Source organism: Dipteris shenzhenensis, chromosome 17 (assembly GCF_047967505.1).
Source record: "Dipteris shenzhenensis isolate YYH24624 ecotype China chromosome 17, Dip_SZ_1.0, whole genome shotgun sequence".
In the NCBI taxonomy this organism is placed as follows: domain Eukaryota; kingdom Viridiplantae; phylum Streptophyta; class Polypodiopsida; order Gleicheniales; family Dipteridaceae; genus Dipteris; species Dipteris shenzhenensis.
This window is the reverse complement of record NC_141612.1, coordinates 34,889,494-34,910,020: the sequence shown is the minus strand read 5'-3', so window position 1 is coordinate 34,910,020 and position 20,527 is coordinate 34,889,494. Positions and strand designations below refer to the sequence as shown.

Below are 20,527 nucleotides of genomic sequence, written 5' to 3'. Positions count from 1 at the left end.
CTTTTTCTGCCATGTTTGGATCGCCAGAAGAGTTCCATAAAGACATACATGAAAGATGTAAGATCTGCCTTAGTGAACATGATCAATGGCAAGTAAAATTGAATATATGCCACAAGGATGGACTGCACTATTTGAAGACGAACGTGCAAAGGCCAGGTTGCCAGTTTTCAATAGTCAAGCTTTTTCCGAAGCTTAGCCCAATCAGTTTGTTGTTGGCGAGTGAGTTCCCATCCCAAAGGGTAACCAAGATGACGAACAAACTGAGTGGGTGGAATGATATCCCCGAGCCATAATAGACTATGCTAGTCTTTGGAATGCAAAGGGAGCAGCTTAGACTTCTGAAAATTAACATGAAGACCAGCTGTCAAACCATAAACAGAGAGGGCCTGCATCAAGGCACCAAGATCATGGGGCGTATTCTTTGGGGTAAAGAAAGAATCATCAGCATAAGGTTGAGCAACCATGCTGCGATTAGCATCCAATTCCAAGCCATGAAGTGATCCTGTAGCCACAAGATGATCAATATATTGCAGCATAGGATGAGTAGCAATGGCATACAGTAAAGCACTGAGAGGGCATCCCTGGCAGACCGAACAACGAAGAGTCCACTTGTCAGAGATATCCCTAGAAATAATGCAAGCTGCATTGCTATCTTTGTAAAGCCAGTAAATAACCTGCTGCATTTTTTGTCCAAACCCCAAAGCGCGCATAGTTTGCGAGATGAAATCCCATAGAACTGTGTCAAAGGCTTTTGCAATATCTACCTGCAAGAGTAGAACATCGTGCTGCGTGTATTTGGCATATTCAATCCCAATATAAGCATTAGCAATGTTATTTGTGATATGGCGACGTGGAACAAAGCCATATTGGGAGGGATGTAACCCATCATGCAAATAACCTTTAATCCAATCAACCACCATTTTGGCAATGATCTTGTAAGTGATTGGCATGAGCGTGATTGGCCTCCAATCACCAAGTGAATCACATAGCTGCTTTTTTGGAATCAGCTTGACAAGACCCTTTTTCCATGACACAGGCATCTGCTGATTTTGCCATGCATATTTACCATTTGCAGCAAGGTGAATTTAAGAAGATCCCAGAATGCAAGAAAAAATTCAACAGTGAGACCATCCCATCCTTGAGATTTCCATCTACCACAGGATCTCAGTGCATCAGACAATTCCCTTTCAGTGAAGGGATGTTGAAGTTCCAAAGCCTGAGCATCAAACAGAATTGGATGAATATGCTGCAAAAGAAGCTGACGTGCAGACACGACCCGAGGAGAAAGAGTATCCAGATGCCCAAAATGAGTGGAGAAGTGCTGCACACATAAATCAGCAAGCTCTGAACGAGATGTTGACCAAGAACCATCAGGCATCCGGATCCGACATATATTGGCAGCTTGTCTTTTATAGTGTAAACTCTTAAAAAATTGATTGGAAGAGCAACCTTTATCCAAAAATGCCCGTTGTCTGGATCGAGTTTCCCATTTAGCAAGCTTTCTGCGATCATTGGATTGAAGAGAGAATTGAGCCTGACATAAGAGCTTGCTTTCCTCTGAAGACAAAGGGCGAAGATGAGCAAGCTCAGTCAAACTCTAACATGTAAATTTGGCATGTGCTACAGTCTCCCTTGTGGCTTGCATATAGGATTTGCCATAATCTCGAAAAACTACTTGCATCCGAGTAACAAAAGCCTGCCAGGCATAATCCAAACCAATGCGTATCTGACGAGAGAGAGGCTGAATAGCATCAGAGACCAAGGCTTTAAAGTCAGCATGCTCCAGATAACTATTATTAATCAGCAAAAGCCTTCCGCAAGGCAATCTGTCAGTGGGAAATTCATGTAAGGAAAGCCTCAACCAAAGAGGAGCATGATCCGGATGTGTGAAAGCATGATCAACCCAAATTTGACAAGTAAAGGCATCACAATGATGTGGATCAATCTGATACCATTTGTCCAAGCGTGCCTGATAAGAAGATTGAGCATTATGCTGAAAGGTATAACCCGGAAGCATGGGCTTTTATTTACAACTGGGAGATAGACAATGACTATGTATGTAAAGCCCAATGAGTCCAACAAGGAAAAATCTCAAAAGACTAACAATCATTTAAGGATGGACTATCCATGGCAGAGAACCATTATTGACCTCACACACACATAAATTAGAAAACATATGGATCCTCATCCTTGTCAGAATTGACTTGGGTGTTGTAAGCATTGAGAGCTTTGACATTCTCTGGTTCTTCTTCTTCTTCTTCAGTTTCTGATTCCTCAACAAGATTGGCTGAACATCTCTTCTTGGCATAACATTCCTTTTCAAAGTGTCCAGGTTTGTCACCAAAGTTACATTTCATTTTGCTCTTTCCCTTGAAGTTGCTTTTAGCCAAATATGCCCCTTCTTTGTAATATGCTCCTTCTTTGTAATCACTTCTTTGTTTGATCTTTCTCTCCTCTTTCAAGAGTGATGCTTCAATTTCTACCAGACTTATCTCTGGAATATTGGTGAGTGTGGTTACAATAGTGCCATATTCTTCAGTGAGACTTCTAAGTAAGATGGCAATTACAATATCTTCATTAAGATTAAACTTGATGCCAGATAACTGCGTCAAAATGCTTTTCATTGAATTTAGATATGAAGAGATGGACTCCCCTCTATCCAATTTTAAGTCAAAGAACTTGATAAGAAAGCTAAACTTAGAGCATCTTCCCTGTGCTCCAAACACATGCTCAAGATGAGTTCAAGCAGCATGAGCGATGAATGTGATGAATAAAGGAATCACTCAAACCAAGAGCAATTATAGCAAGTGCTTTTTCATCTTTTGGAAGCCATGAAGCTTCTCCTTCTCTAGTTGTAGGTTTAGTTTCTTTTCCATTTGCTACCTTCCATATTCCCTTTTTCATGAGAATAAACTTCAGTTTTGTTTGCCAAGTGTGGAACCCCTCTCCTTCAAACTTATCTATTTTCAGTTTGAAAGCCATTTTGGGAAGGTCTTACCAAATTAATGGCAGTGTCTAATCCCTTCACAAAAGATCAATCTTTCTGAACAAAAAGATCACCTTCACCATATAGATGCAAATTGCAAGATAAGAATTATGAAAATCCTAATTGTTTGGCATAATCATAACCAGTTGGCTTCTCACACAACCTCTTAATTGGAGTCTTCTTCACCTTGTACTTTGTCTTTGTAGTCTTCTTGACATTTGAAGAGCTTTGAGAACTTGAGGTTGGCATGTTGTCAAGAGATTAACACCAACTGAACTTGGAAGAACATTCTTTGAACTGAAAGAGCACACTTTGAATTGAAATTTGGAAGAACAATCTCTGAACTGAATGTTTACTCCTCAAACATTTAGTGTAGCATAAAAAAACTCCAAAAAATACACTAGAAATGCTTGTAGAGTACATGGAAACTTTGGAGGGTTGATTCCTCACTCCAAGCATCACCAAGATAGGGGCTTTTGCTGCGCAATCATAGATCCATATGCAAGAAAGGCTCAGAACAAACCATAGCAAAAATGGTGCATTATAACTCTCGGGGCAGCAACATCTCCTTTGCTTGAGGAAACTGTCTTCTCAAAAGGTCGACTGGTTTTTTGATGAGTTCTCCCTCACTTCTGGACCAAATCGCCCCAAATTTCTTCAGAGGGTAGCTCTAGGTGTAGAGTAAGCTTGGCTTAGAGGAATTGCAAGGTAGGTGACTGAGGTGAGCAGCATTACAGAAATGGCGCGGAAAAGACAGAGAGACAGTGCGCAGACATGGAGACGGATTTTGTCAATCCCACCGGTCAGAAGGGTCGCCTAGAAGTGAGGAAGGTCTGGCTAAATGGGTTTCTCAAAGCATTGCGTGGATGGAGAGAACAGAGCTTCCCAAGCTCAAGGTAGAAGAGGAAGAGATAGGAGGCGTTTGGAAAGAAGATAGAATCTAGTTGGAATCTACTAGGAATCTCATTCTTGGCACTCAGATTCTAACCAAGCTTTGATACCACGTGTGAATTCATGAGGAAGCAATGAGGCACACAATGTTAAGCTTTATTCCATGAGTGGTTACATATATAGGCAACTGCCTCTTGTAGGTAGATCCTAGATCCACAATTATCTCCCTGATTATCTCAATCAATCACCTCCTATGATCATTCACTTATCACACCAACTTGACACACCTAACTGATGAGTCACTAGAACCTTCTAGCACACCTACACTCACACACTTCTTGCATAGGACTCCAAGCCCATAGGCGCACACACACACACATCAATTTGCCCCTTCAGGGAGAGCCCTCGAGACGATGGCATGAAGAGTCCAAGCTTTTGTCCACAAAAAGTCAAGATTTGAGCCGTCCAACAATTTTGAGGGCAGCCATGGAGGGTTTGCCTTGAATCATCGTGGATCTCATAATCACCTGTTGCCTCTCTTTATTTCACCATAGTATAGTACTGAACAAGGGCCTTAGCGTGCTCTTTGTTCCAGCCCTTTGTGGCTTGTATGAGTTTTTCCCCTTTTTGGTGTTTTCCTCACTTTGTCCCATAGGTCCGCAAGGCCTCCCGCAGAGGTTATATATCTTTCTTTCTTTCTCGCACCCCTGCCACTCAGTCGCTGATAGTTCACTCCCCTAGAAGGGTGTTCATGGGACTTTGTCGAAGGCCTTTCGAAAGTTTACAAAGCAAGTGTAGACTTTTTGGGATCTTGATCTCGCCTCCTCGATGACTACCGCAGCGACTGATTCATATAGACTCATCACCCCCCAAATCACGACTCCTGGGATCCGCATCTCTTGAAGTTGCCTAATCACGTGAGATCATAGGCCTTCCGAAAGTTTACGTAGCAAGCGTAGACTTTCTGGGATCTTAATCTCGCCTCCTCGATGACTGCTGCAGGGTGAATGTAGGCCATCCTATGGGCTATCCATAGATGCCACTTATTCCTTGGTATGTGCCTTGTAGGCCTAGTTATAGTTAGTCAGGACTATTGGTACATTAGTACATGTACCACCTAGGTCAGTTAGGACACTTAGTCTAGTAAGGGCAGTTAGCCCTAGGGTTTTGTTATGTTGGCTCCCCCTTGAGCCTCCACTCTCAGTATTTGCAGCAATCTACTACAGCATCTCGTTTCTCCCCTTCTTGCTTCCATTGCTTGTCATAGCCAACAGTGGTATCAGAGCAGGTTGGGAATCCTTTCCCTCAGCCATTGACTGTTTGGTAGCCTCTTAAGCTCTCATTCCTGCTGGACAGCTCATTTCTAAGGCATTTGCAGCTAGCCGGAGTGATTTGAGGCCATGCGGCAACAGCCTCGAGCTCTTTTGCAACTATACGGCCTCACACGTGTGGTTCCATACAGCTGTACGGACTGTATGGACTACTTGTGTCGGTAATCGTAGCATTTCAGACATTGTACGGACCAGATTTGCCCACACGTGAGATTGTACGAGCCTCCTGTAGACTGTACGGACCTGTTTGCAGCTGTACGGACGTCTCAGGTATGCATTTAATGCAGTATGGCAGCCGTATAGGGTCATAATTGCTGTATGGAACTGCTGTGACAGCATTTATTGCTGTACGGGGATCTTCCTCGGGGTTCGTGACAGCCATTTTGAAGTTTTCTAGTACTCTCGAGCTGTTTCGTGAAGTGTGCCGGCTGTTGAAGCCCTGTGGAGCAGTTTTCTTGCTGCCACGAGCTGCGTGCCGGCTGTTGGAACCTTTTGGAGCTAGTTGAAGTGATTTGGAGTTCACTCTTTGAGCCCATTCTTCCTCTTTTGGCATCCCTTTCCTCGGGCTCCGAGTTCCCCTCCATTGGATCTCTCTCTCCATTTCTAAGTGCTCTCCTCCTCGTGGGAGCACTTTCTTGTGCTGTAATTCTCATTTCCAGACCTCATTTGCTCGCATTCAGAGCCTTACACTGCTGTCCTTTCGGGCTACATCATTGGGTAAGCCGTTGTTGTATTGGTTCTTTCCAATTTTTGCCTCATTTACATTTTGGAAAGGCCTCGTGTTGCCTTTGGGGATTTTTCTTGCAACAGGTACACCTTGGGACAACAGAGTCTCTTGCAAGGATAAGCTTTGAAGCTTGGGCAGAATTTTGTTACTTGATTTTGAGAGGTTGCCTTTCTCTTATTTGCTTTGCCAGTTGGTGCATTTGTCTTGAATTTCAGCACCATGTCTAGCGGCAAAGATGATTTGTTTGGGATGCTTGGGGATGATGACAAGCTTGATGGCACCAAGTATCCCATGTGGTCATACATGATGGGACATGTTTTGGTTGCCAAGAATCTATGGCATATTGTTTCAGGTTCTGAGGCTAGGCCTACACGCAAAACTTTCTTCATGCTTCAAGCACTTTATTGCCTTGGTTGAGAATGAGAGTGGGCTGCACATTGCTCACCTTGGGGGGTGAATACATGTCAAAGGAGTTTGCTTTTTTTTTCTTGGCTTCCCGTGGCATAAATCATCGATGCACGGTGCCTTATACTCCTCAACAGAATCCCGTGGCTGAGCGGAAAAATAGATCAGTGATGGAGATGGCCAGGTGCATGTTGAAAGGCAAACATTTGCCTAAAAAGTTGTGGTTGGATGCGGTCATGTGTGCAAATTACATCTTGAATAGATGTCCTATAAAGGCATTGTAGACTATCACACCTTATGAGGCTTGGACGGGTTGTAAGCCTTGCATTTCCCCCATGAGGACTTTTGGATGGTTAGCTTATGCTCATGTGCCTTCACAGACGCGCACTAAGTTGGATGATAAAGCTGTCACGTGCATTTTTCTTGGGTATAGTTCAGAGAGCAAGGGCTATAAGCTATGTCAGCCCCGCACGGGCAAGTGTTTTGTCAGGCGGGATATTGTGTTTGATGAATCTTCCACTATGCCTTTGCTGAACTGTCAAAAACAGCCCGTTGTTGATGCCCTTGACATATTTGACAGCTTGATGCCTTTGTTTCCATCCGATGCTCGGGATGATGTTCCATTTGAGGATGTACCTCCCCCATCTGTCGGTCATTTGCAGCCACATGTGCAGCCAAAAATTCAGCTTGATATGCCTCTCATTGATGAGGATCATTTGCAGAGGGATCTTGACTAGGAAAGAGCTGAAATTCAGGAGCCCAAGAAGGTACCCCGTTGGCTCCTTGACACATTAAAAGACAGCAAACAAGATACTCCTCTGCCAGCCCTTACGAGAGCAGTTGTTCGGAAAGAGCATGCTAGTTTTGTTGCTTATGCTTTGGTTGCTATAGCATGCAATGAGGAACCCTTATGTCATTAAGATGCCTTTCAGAATGATTGTTGGATGAAGGCCATGCAACCTTAATTGGATTCTGTCCATTAGAATAACACTTGGAAGTTGTGTGATTTGCCTCTTGGCAAGAATGCCATTGGAACTAAGTGGGTTTACAAAATCAAACAGAAAGCTGATGGTACAGTGGACCGTTACAAAGCTCATCTTGTTGCTAAGGGCTATGCTCAGCAGCATGGCATTGACTTTGAGGAGACTTTTTTTTTTTCAAAGAATGACTTTGAGGAGACTTTTGCTCCCACTTCCAGGATCCCTACTATTCGCATTGTTATTGCCTTTGCTGCCCACTTTTATTGGGAGATACATCAGCTTGATATCAAGACAGCTTTCCTTCATGGGCATTTGCAGGAAGAGGTCTATGCTTCTTAACCTCTTGGCTTTGAGGTTGAAGGTTTTCTGAAAGCAAGGTATGCCACTTGAAAAAGGCCCTGTATGGATTGAAGCAGGCACCTTCGGGCTAGGTATTCGAGGATTCATACTCATTTGCTCACACTTGGCTTTCAGAATAGACCTACAGAGGCTACCCTTTACATCCGCAAGCATGGGACAGATTTGCTGATTTTAGTCCTTTATGTGGATGATATGCTTGCGACTAGGACACATGCTCAGCAAATTGCAGATTTTAAACTTGATTTGCAGCAGACATTTGCTATGTCTGATCTTGGTCTTTTGCACTATTATCTGGGCATGGGGCATTTTGATGTCACAATCTAAGTACATTGGACAGCTTTTGCAGCGTTTTCAGTTTGAGGATTGCAAGGTATCCACACCATTCGAGCCTGGTTTTCACTTCTCTTGTGAGGATGGCAACGGTACATGTGATGTCACTCTCTATCAGCATGCAATTGGTTGTTTGACTTACCTATGCCATACGAGACTTGATCTATAGTATGCTGTCTCACAGTTGAGTAGATATATGCACAGTCCATCTATTCACCATTGGCAAATCGTGAAGCGTGTTTTCAGATATCTCAAAGGCACTTAGCATTTAGGCCTTCTTTATGGGGCTTATACTTCACTTGTCATGCATGGATTCACTGATAGTGATTGGGCTGGTTGTTCGGACACTCCTGTGTCACAGAGTGGTAACTATTTTATGCTTGATACTTCATGTGTTTCTTGGCTCAGCAAGAAGCAGAGTACAGTTGCTACTTCTAGCTGTGAAGCTGAGTACAGCTTTTACAGCTACAGTGGAGTGTGTTTGGCTTCGGAAGCTACTTGCAGATCTTTGTGCATGTCAGACTGCTCCTATCGTCATCTTCACTGATAGTTAGAGTGCTTTGGCTATTGCACGGAATCCTGTTTTCCATGCTCGCACAAAGCATATTGAGGTTCACTATCACTATGTTAGAGAGCGAGTATCAGCATGTGATATTGAGTTGTCTTATGTTTCCACTGAAGACAACTTGGCAGATCTTTTTACGAAGGCTCTACCTCGACCTAAGTTTGAGGCTTTTCGGCAAGCTTTAAACTTAGTACCTTTTGTAACTTGATCTGTTGTACTTTGTACAGTCATAGGTTGCTATATCCCTACAGCATGAACATGTGCAACCATGACTTAGATATTTAGGTATCCTGAGCCATGTCCAGGATACTTCAGCCCATACCATGGAGGAGGGTTTGTAGGCCATCCTATGGGCTATCCATAGATGCCACTTATTCCTTGGTATGTGCCTTGTAGGCGTAGTTATAGTTTGTTAGGACTATTAGTACAGTTAGTACATGTACCACCTAGGTCAGTTAGGACACTTAGTCCAGTTAGGGCAGTTAGCCCTAGGGTTTTGTTATGTTGGCTCCCCCTTGAGCCTCCACTCTCAGTATTTGCAGCAATCTATTACAGCATCTCGTTTTTCCCCTTCTTGCTTTCATTTTTGAGCTTCCATTGCTTGTCATAGCCAACAGTCAAGAGTTGAATGCTATCTCCGATACCAATGCTCGCTACTCGTGTGTCTCTATGAAGGAGTTGATTGGGTAATATATATAGAGTTATTATTATGACATATGTCATATAAGTATCATTATTGAAAAAATAATACATTACAAATACATCTTCAAATTTCACAATTACTTACAACTTCTGAGAATTCAAAGTTTGGCAAAGCCGCACACGCTACATCAATTACCATAGATGATAGATCATAAATGACAAGTAGTTTGGGGCCTCGACTGAAGCCTCATAAAAGTGAATACAAAACATGATTCATGTCACAAGTGACATGACAAAATCCTAAGAATAAGTACTACAGTCTATGCCGTAGCCAATACAAAACATGATTCATATCGGATCCAAAAATCTAACAAGCATCATGCATGCTCTAAGAATCACTCAACATCATCGGCGTCCATGTTTTCATCGGTCTCCTCTAACTCCTGAGTGTCATCCTGAGATGAAGATATGAGAGGATCATGCTCCTCTGGCCTTGTTGAAGTGGAAGCAATGGAAACGTCCCTCGATCTCTGCCTCTGAGAGCGAGTCGATGCTGTCAACTCGTCATAAAGTAAGGAGTCCATATCGCGCTGTTTCTATGGGATCTCTAGAATGAACTTCACCTTTTCAATGTAAATCTTGTCCACATTCACCTGAGAAGGCTCCGGATTCTTGGCATTCCATTCAAGGAGCTGGAGGTTGCAATGACAAAATACCAACCTGTCTAGCTGAGAGGTACTCAACCTATTTCTCTTCTTTGTATGGAAGAGTGCCTACGTGCTCCAATTCCTCTCACATGGACCGGAATTGCAATCCTGAGAGAGCACTCGAATGGCAATGCGTTTCTGCACACATAATTAGAATTGAGAATTTAGAAATTAGAATTAAGTAGAAAGTAAGTTGTAACTCACATTATGCTATGTTGCATGATGCATCATGCATGTAGCTGGAACTTGAGTGTATGGGTAGTGAATTACGAGTGTGGGAGTACAATTCCCATACTTCTCCCACCATGAGACAGGCTGTAGCTCAGTCTCTTGAAGCTTTGCCGTCTTTCGACCAAAGCTCCCTGTATGGTTGCGGAAGGCCAAGAGATCATCCTCAATACGAGCCTGCATGTACACGTTACCATGGGTCACCGCCCTGATGTATGTCATGAAGCAATCATCAAGCTCCGTGTACCATTCCGCCATAGAGGGTGCAATACATGTGCTACTGCATGAATTGGTCTGTGAAATCAATCCCATCGCTTATTCCACACAGCCTTGATTTGCTCAATCCTTTAGAGAACAAACCATGGACCAAAAACAAGAATCAAGAGTCAAGACCAATGTGAAGCATCAAGACTCAAGAGTCAAGAGTCAAGAGTGAAGTAAAAATTTACATGTAAGGAAAAACATAAGGAGACTTACTGCTCTTCTCTCAAGTATTGTTTTTAGTTGAGAGACTCTCCAATCTTGTCCATGTACTCATATTAAAGGCCAAGAGTGCTGCCCTCCATGTTTGTAATGCGCAAGATTGTGTAGATTGGATTGAGAGTTTTGATCAAACTCTCAATCTCTACCCACTACTCCTCTCTCATGAGAGCATGCATAAAAGCTCTTGCCTTAGGGCTCTCTCTCTCATCCCACTGTAGCCACTCATCTGAATATACAGTGTGTACCAACTCCCTGTGAACTCACAGGAGTCTCTCAAGCACAATAAACATTTATGCAAATCTGGTGGTTGCAGGTTGCAGTAGCTCAAGATTGCTATAGGACCGAAACATGCTCAAAACTTTTGGCCTCTTCTTCACAAATTTCATCATGCTTGTGTAGTGCGAAAGATGGAATCAACCCATTGTATTTCACCTATGTTCTCGATCAATAAGTCGAGGCAATGTGATGCAAAAGGGGTCCACACAATACCTGGAAACTCATCCTCTAGCATAGATCCCATAGACATGCAATTGCTCCCATTGTCTGTCATTACCTGCATAACATTCTCAGGCCCTATTTGTATGATTGCCTCCTATATATGATCCCAAATAAATAAACTGGTAACTTTGAGACCTGGGAGGGAGGCATCAATGGATTTCAAAAACATAGTGCCTTTGCAGCAAGACACTAAATATTGTACACATGCCGCCTGCGTACATCTGACCATCCGTCACATAATATAGTGCAGCCATACTTCTTCCATGTTCCCTTCAAGGGCTCTAGCTGCACTTCTATGCATGCTCTTTCCCGCTTGAGCTCACGTACCCGCAGAGCCTTAGATGAAGGGCCTTCCCACTCGCATGCAATGCGGCTGATGGCTCTCATGGTCTTCCTCCATTGGTTCGTCTTGGCCACATGAAAGGGAATGACACACCATATGAACAATCGGGTGAGCTCCCTAGTTGCCTCTGCCATTGCCTGCTTTTGAAAGCCAATTTGGATGCTGGCCCTTTGTACAGAATTTCTAGGGAGTGGAGGAGTCGCTCATGATACATCCTCTGGGAAAGAAGTCCTCTTTGCATGCATAGACGACATAGAGGAATGGCCACTCTCTGACTCTGTATCTCTATCCCTCTTTGCTGCCAGTGCTTGACTTGAACTACCTTCCTCGTCATTCGATGGCTCCACAGAATTTGAATCTTTGGGAGCGCCCAAACGCTTTCGCCTCCATTCTTCAAGGCTCTTCTTAATATTTTGAGGAACATAGTGGCATGGCCCTACCTCTTTGCTGTAGGCCATCCTCTGGTGGTTCTAGTAATGCCCTATAGGCCATGGTATGAGCCTTGTAGGCATAAATAAAGACACTTATAGTGTTAGTGTCTTTTAGGCCACATAGGACACTTAGTCCTATGTGACACCTAGGACACTTAGTCCTAGGTCTAGGTACTTGTACCTTGTACTCCTTTGTTTTTGTTTATCCAACTTTGACGTGACCGCTAAGGCGTTTATCATCGACTCTTTTGCTACCTGCACTCTCTCTCTCCTAAGCGATCCTATAGTGGTATCAGAGTAGTGTTTTTAGATTTATCTCCTGCACCCGGACTCGTATCAGCTCCCTTCAGCTTCACTGACCCTTCAGCTCCATACAGTCGTACGGTACAGCTCTGTACTTGTTTCGTGTGTTTTCGTACTATCGACGTACAGTCGTACTAGGTGGTACCTGCGCCGCCATATAGCATGCACACAGGACGTATGTCGTCGTACATCTCTGTACTTGCGTCGCTCTGTACATCTCTGTACCTGCGTCGTCGCACATCACTGTACCTGCGTTCCGTACAGTGCACATACGCACTTCCATCGTACTTGATCCGTACATCGTGCATATTCCGTACTTGCTTCGTACCAGGCTACCGTACATCTATCGCACATTGTTCCGTACAGCTATCGTACACTGTTCCGTACAAGCAACGTATTGCTTTCGTACAGACATAGTACCTGTAACTGTACTGGCATCCATACAGTTGTGTTTACTCCGAGATTTGGGCTTTTGACAATTTGGACCTTCAACTTGTCAATACCATACCTTTGACAAGGTTGACAACTGAAATCCTTCCAAAAATTGAAGTTTTCAGTTAATTTCAGGTTTAGGACTCACATTGTGCCACGTCATCATTTAGGTCAACAAAAATTTGGGGCTTTTTGTGTTGGGAGCTCAATTTCAACTGGTGTTTGGGACACCAACTCATATTTTTGCATTTTCAAGCCTTGAGGCTATACATTTGGGTCAATATTGCAGGACATTGAGTCACTTTTGCAGGACATTGAGTCAAATCTTCATACATTGGGTCATATTTGCAAAAATTCCACCAAAATTTTGGGGTTTTTCTGTATTTGCCCTCTTTTTGGCCTATTTGCCCTCAATAAATTTGGGGCTTTTGCTAGATTTGTTGTTTTTGCAGTGAACATTCCCTACCACAGTCACATTTGGGTCAGATCTGCATTTGCCCTTTGATTTGGGTCAGAAATTTGCAGATATTGTTGTCATTTTTGGACAGCCAGGTTTTCGCAGTGATAGCCTTGAGGCTTTTGGGTTTTCAAGTCTTTTTCAGGGTATCACATTTGTTATGGCTGGGAACAATCAAGATTTATTTGGAGTTCTTCCTGAAGATGATAAGTTGGATGGCACCAACTATCCGATGTGGTCTTATCTCATGAAACATATTCTTGTTGCAAAGCATTTATGGAATATTGTTTCTGGGGCTGATCTGAGGCCAGCCAATGCTACAGTGGTTGCCTCTACTGCTGGTCCTTCTGCAGGGGGTACTCCTCCTGATGCCTCTTCCTCTAGCACTCCTGCTGCTGCTCTTCCAACTCAAGAACAGTCAAGATGGGATGCAAGAGATGCAAATGCACATTCATGTATTGCTTTATCATGCAAGAGAATCATTATTCCACACATCCGGTCTTGCAGGACAACAAAGGATGCTTGGGATAAATGGGCTTCTCTCTATCAGATTCCAATGAAGCTCGTGTTGCATATTTGAGAAGGCAATTACAGGAAGTCAGTATGAATGAAGGGGACTCTATGGATGCATACCTGACAAAGGTCAAGGACCTCATGGAATAGCTTGCCAACATTGATGAGGTGATGCCAAATTCACAGCTTGTCAGTACCACATTGAATGGACTGCCAGATACATATCAAGGGTTTGCTACAACCCTTCGATTAGTGGCCTTGGGTTATCCAGACCACTATTCTTTTGATCGTTATCCAGACCACTATTCTTTTGATCAGCTAGTGACTTTGCTTTTGCAGGAAGAGCAAAGTAGAGCTAATAGACAAGCCATTATTCTTGATCATGCATTTGCTTCACAGCAGACAGGAAGAGGCAAGGCTTCCAAGCCTATGGGCAAGCCAAAATCTGCGCATAGCAGCTGCGATTCCTCCCATGCATCTAAAAATACAGCAGATAAGTCAAAGAAGAAAAGATGCAACTATTGTCGCAAGCCTGGACATGACATTTCAGAATGCAGGAAGCGCATTGCTTCAGAGAAAAAGAAAGCTTGATTGACAGTTAATGCCTCACATGCTATTGAATCCCATGAGCTAGAAGATGCTTCACATGCACATGCTCTTCAGGATGATTGGGCACATGGGCTGTCCATTGCTCATTTGATCCCTCCAAAGCTGCTGCATTCTTTACTGCTAATGATGCTCAGTCCTAGTACTTCGATAGTGGTGCTTCCAAGCATGTCACATCTTGCGGACAGCTGTTTCATTCTTTAGCTGATGCACCTCGAGGGGGGATTGTTACATGTGCTAATAATGCTTCATATGCTGTAAAAGGAGTCGGAGATGTGCAGCTCACATCCATTTCAAGCCATCCTGTTACTCTGACAAATGTTCTTTTTGTGCCTGGAATTGAAGTCAACTTGATTTCAATTTGAGCAATTGCCACTTCAGGTTTCAAAGTTATTTTTGATGGCTACAGATGTCTAGTTTATGATCTTCGTGATGACAATGCCATAGTTCTCACTGGCACTTTGCAAAAGGGGCTTTATCACCTTGATCATCACTCAGCTGCACTTTCTATTGAAGCATTGGCTATTTCAGATTCACAGCTTGCTGAAACTCATCTTTGGCATGAGAGAATGGGCCATCTCAATTATAGAGCTCTTGCAAAGCTACATTCACAGCAGATGGCAAATGATGTACCTCAAACTCACACAGGTTCCAAACATGTGTGTGAGGGTTGTCTTTTGGGTAAGATGCATCGATTTCCTTTTCAAAAGAATTGTCCAAAACTCTCACAAAGGAAATTGCAGCTAGTGCACAGTGATGTTTGTGGCCCAATGAGGACAAATGCCATTGGGGGGTACAAGTATTTCATGACTCTCATTGATGATTTCACAAGATATTGCTGGATATATCCTTTAAAAGCCAAATCTGAAGTTTTCTTATGCTTTCAAAGATGGCTGAATATGGTTGAAAATGAATCAGGATGCCTTTTTGTCTTCACGGGGCATTATTCACTCATGTACTACTTCTTACACTCCTCAGCAGAATCCTGTCTCTGAAAGGAAAAATAGGTTTGCAATGGAGATGACCAGATGCATGCTTAAGGCCAAGTCATTGCCCAATAAATTTTGGCTTGATGCAGTGATGTGTGCCAACTATGTGCTGAATAGATCACCTACACGGGCATCGCAGACTATTACGCCTTATGAAGAGGCAGGAAGCCTTCACTTTCACACATGAGAGTTTTTGGGTCTCTTGCATATGTTCATGTACCATCTCAGCTTAGACATAAACTTGATGACAAGGAAATCAAATGCATATTTATTGGTTACAGCCAGGAGAGCAGAGGGTATCGGTTATACCAACCAAATACTGGGAAGATTATTGTCAGTAGAGATGTAATCTTTGCTGAACATTTAGCTTCTCCTCTTGTGGACTGCAAAGCTAAGCCAGATGTTGACATGTTTGATGCCTTTGAATCTTGGTTACCTCTACCATCCTCAGAAGAGGACTTTGACCAGCAACATGAGCCTCCTGCAGGCCCTCCACCAAGCAATAATCAGCCACTACCTCATGCTGATTTGCAGGTTTCTCTTCTGGCACAAAATGATCCCACTATTCATGATGTAGTCATTGAAGAAAGAGCTGTCAATAGACAGCAAAGGCAAGTTCCCAGATGGCTTCTTGATATATTGAGGGACATCAAACAAGATCAGCCTTTTGCTGCCCGGACATAGGGAATAGACAGCATGGTCACTTTCTTGAGTTTGCACTCCTTGCTACAGCTTGCAATGAAGAGCCTCTGTGCCATAAAGATGCTTTTGACAGCGAAGAGTGGATGGATGCAATGAGAGGTGAGTTACATTCCATTGCTAAAAATGACACATGGGAATTAGTGGATCTCCCTCCAGGCAAGCATGCCATTGGAACCAGGTGGGTCTACAAATTAAAAAAGAAATCTGATGGCAGCATAGATCGATACAAAGCCCATCTTGTTGCAAAAGGGTATGCCCAACAATAAGGCATTGACTTTGAGGAGACATTTGCTCCCACATCCAGGATTACTACCATTAGATGTGTCATTGCCATTGCAGCCCATCATCATTGGCAAGTGCACCAACTTGACATCAAGACTGCTTTTCTTCATGGAGATCTGCAGGAAGAAGTCTATGTCACACAAACTCCTGGCTTTGAGGTTGTTAATTCTGAAAATAAGGTATGCCAGCTTAGAAAAGCCCTTTATGGTTTGAAGCAGGCACCCAGGGCATGGTATGCCAAAATTCATGCACACTTACTATCCCTTGGTTTTCAGAATAGTCCCTCAGAACCTACTCTTTATGTCCGCGGAAGTAGCAAATTGCAGCTTTCAAGGCTGATTTGCAGCAGATTTTTGACATGTCAGACATGGGAAAGCTTCATTATTATTTGGGCATTCAGTTTGCTCATGTTCAGGGGGTATCATGATGTCTCAGTCTAAGTATATTGGACAGCTCCTTGATCGTTTTCAGTTTGAGGATTGCAAGCCAATCACTACTCTAGTGGACCCTTATCAGTAGGCTGTTGGATGCCTTATTTATTTATGTCACACCAGACCTAACTTGCAGTATGCGGTATCTCAGCTCATCAGATTCATGCACATGCCGAGTTCACAGCATTGGCAGGCAGTGATGAGAGTCTTCAGATATCTCAGAGGCACTCAGGATTTAGCCCTCTTCTATGGTGATCAGGGTTCACTTACCATGCATGCTTACACGGATAGTGATTGGGCAGGATGTTACGACACTAGAGTGTCACATACTGGCAATTGTTTTTTGCTTGGCAAATCATGTATCTCTTGGCTCAGCAAGAAGCAACCAACAGTTGCCACATCTAGCTGTGAGGCTGAGTATAGGGCAGCTTTCACCGCTACAATAGAGTGTGTTTGGCTTCGACAGTTACTTACACATCTTGGTATTCGCCAGACATCCTCCACTATTGTCTACACTGACAGCCGAGTGCTTTGGCCATTGCACGTAACCCAGTGTTTCATGCACGTACCAAGCATATTGAGGTTCACTATCATTATGTTCGGGAGCGGTTGTCAGCAGGAGACATAAAGTTGTCCTATCTTCCCATAGAGGACAACATAGCAGATATGTTTACAAAGGCACTTCCTCGTTCCAAGTTCAAAGTCTTTCAATAGGCTTTACACTTGGTTCCCTTTGTTACATGATCTGACATCCCTTGTACATTCATAGGTGGCTATATCCTTTTGGATGAACATGTGCCACCATGACCAGAAAATACCAGGTATTCTGAGACGTTTCCAGAGTACTTCAGCCCATCCCATGGAGGGGGGTTTGTAGGCCATCCTCTGGTGGTTCTAGTGATGCCCTATAGGCCATGGTATGAGCCTTGTAGGCATAAATAAAGACACTTATAGTGTTAGTGTCTTTTAGGCCACATAGGACACTTAGTCCTATGTGACACCTAGGACACTTAGTCCTAGGTCTAGGTACTTGTACCTTGTACTCCTTTGTTTTTGTTTATCCAACTTTGATGTGACGGCTAAGGCGTCTATCATCGACTCATTTGCTACCTGCACTCTCTCTCTCCTAAGCGATCCTACATTTGCTTGGCACATGGGCAAGATGATCCTTCACACGGGTGACACTCCCCGTTTTCTCCATTCCATAGAATTTGCATCTCCACTTTTTAGAGCCACCAGAACTCTCATAGCGTCCCAATTTCTCTGCATGCTTCCAAAATGCATACGGAGTCCGAGCCATGTAGGCTGAGAGTAAGGGCTGAGAGGAGGACAAGGGAGGGCAAGGGCTGAGCCTCAGTGAGGAGAGCAAGGAGGAGAGGAGAGGAGAGGAGAGCAAGAAGGAGAGGCTGGAGAGGAGAGGGCAAGGGCTGAGGAGAGCAAGGAGGAGAGGAGAGGGCAAGGAGAGAGGAGAGGAGAGGAAGGAGAGGCTGGAGAGAAGAGTAAGAATGAGGGGCAGGAGGCTGAGAGGGGGGGCTGTAGGAGAGGTTGGAGAGGGAGAGCTGTAGGCTGAGAGGGCTGAGGGGGAACTGTGAGGCGGGTGAGAGGGCTGGCACAGCAGATGCGGGAAAGAGGCGCAGAATTCACGATTCACAGATTAGGGAAAAAGTTCGTCTGCCCAGAAAGACATTTCCGAACCTGGAAACGGGACGAAAACTCCGTACCCCTTCGGGTGCATAGAAACTCTGTTTTTGGGCACTATGGTCCCTGCAAAAGTAACATATATTCAAGGTTGAAAATTTACATCCCATGGTCATGTAGCCCCATGGTCATGTAGCCATCAAAGGAAAAAAACAAAACTACTAAGATGAGACCCCCCCACCTATATACATGTATTTGTATCTTTTGTGCTTACCCACCCACATGGTCTGCTAAAAAAACAAGATACCAATTTTATCCCATCATCGTGTCGGCTCTCTCGGCTGATTCAAGTTGCCCTCATATCAGCTAGCTCCTCCTCCTCTACCCTGCTGTGTTGTGGAGCTTACTCAAATGTGTAGATGTTTGTGACACGACGTTGTATTTGGTGAACCTCTATGTCCTGTGGTCTAGCCGCCTCCTGTTGCTCCCTGATTTGTCGCAATAGTGTCGGCGCATCCCCATCAGATAGAGCCCAATGCAAACCTGCTTCTAGAAAAGGATTAGTTGTGATAGCAGGCCAAAGCCACTTCCCTCCAAGTAAAGACAATGGTAGTGCCCTTGGATCTCATAGTAGGTTGGGCGAGTACAAAGAAAATGTTCCTCTGTCTCAACCCGCCCCATCGTGCATAGCATGCAGATCCTTTGTTCTCTGGATATACCTGCAACTCTCCCAGCCTCAATCCTCAACTGGTTGGACGAAACCCGCATCTGCCAATATCAATCCTCAGTGCATGTGAAACACCTCTGTCCTCGAGGTACTGGGGCTTGATGATCAATGCCTCCTACGACACTCTTAGGCAGTAGTCATGATAAAACTGGATCTTGGTGGGAAACTCCTGGTCCCCTCCCCAAGTCCGAGATGTATGGAGCTGGAGGAGATCTAACCGTATGATACAGTTGATCTCACTTGCGGGATCGTGATTCAGGAGGCGCGTCCATGGTGTACTGGAAGGGGGGACTCTGTCCATCTGGATAACGTGCTTGGCAAGCCATGTGGATATACGTGCATACCATGTATTTGCCCCACCCTCCACTAGTCGTCTAGATGACTCCAGTGCCAGCATAGGAAGTCTCCAATGAGGTAAGTCCTAGACTCTGTGTATGAATGTCACTGTATGAAAGATGGCATCAATTTGGAGAGGTGTCATGGTGAACTTTGCCTGTACTATTTCATGTGGGATTGAGGGCTTACACCGAATTATTTGGGACCCCACTTGTAGCCGGTCAAATTTTCTCCAGTCTATCTTCGAGAGATCTCATCCCCAAAAGGGTGCTGCATACATGATAGTCGGCTGCACTAGCGTATCAAAAAGCCAACCCTTCGTCAGTGGATCTTAGAAGTGTGCCTAGAAACACTGTCGCTCTATCCGAGTTAAGGCACTCCGCCCACATGTGAGTCGTGCCTGGGCTGCAAGGGTCATTGTGAAAAGGGTTCTTGTGAAGACTGCTCCCAAATATGTGTAGGACTGCACTATCTCCATTGGCTCGTCACAATAGGTGAAGCTGAGTTGGCGGGTCAAATGCATGCGAGGTGTTGAAGATCATAATCTTGGTCTAGGCTGCATGGGTCATCGTGAAAAGGGGTCCTGTAAAGACTGCTCCCAAATATGTGTAGGACTGCACTACCTCCAATGGCTCGTCACGATAGGTGAAGCTAAGTCGGCCGGTCAATGCATGTAAGGTGTTGAAGATCATAATCTTGGTCTTCCTAAGGTTGACTGTCAGGTCTCTCTCTTTGCAGAACTCCTCTAGGGCCTCCAGATGTTGTTGTAGTCCTTCTCCCGAAGATGATATAAGGACTATGTCATCTGCGTATAGTGATATTTGTATCATGAGGTCAACCAATAGAGATCCCTTGCCTCCTCCCCTTTCGGGATCAAACAAATCCATCCCCTGCTCAAGGACTGAGGGAGGGAGCCCGTGTCAAAAATCTCCTGGCATGCTAGTCGGAAAGGGGTGGAGATAATCTCCCAAAAGTTCCGGAAGAAGGCCGGAGCCAAGCCATCCTGGCCAGGACACTTCTGGGTCGGGAGAGCCTTGAGGGCTTCCCAGAGCTCCTCATCTGTGAAAGGCTCCTCTAGTTTGTTGCATAAATCCTGCGAGACTACTGTCGGAACATGATCCCAAACTACCGATTGGGCCACAAGACTAGTTGGAGTCATCCTCTCCGTCTGAAAGAGCTAGCTGTAAAAACCTGTGGTTAGGTC

The 20,527-nt window shown here is 44.2% G+C and overlaps 1 protein-coding gene and 1 pseudogene across 1 annotated transcript in view; one reads left to right on the top strand and one right to left on the bottom strand.

The window, feature by feature from the left end:
• LOC147892033 (Transducin/WD40 repeat-like superfamily protein) overlaps nt 1-20,527 on the top strand; it is a 128,934-nt gene that overhangs the window by 20,169 nt on the left and 88,238 nt on the right. The window lies entirely within an intron of this gene.
• On the bottom strand, nt 9,613-10,774 carry LOC147892034 (uncharacterized; annotated as a pseudogene).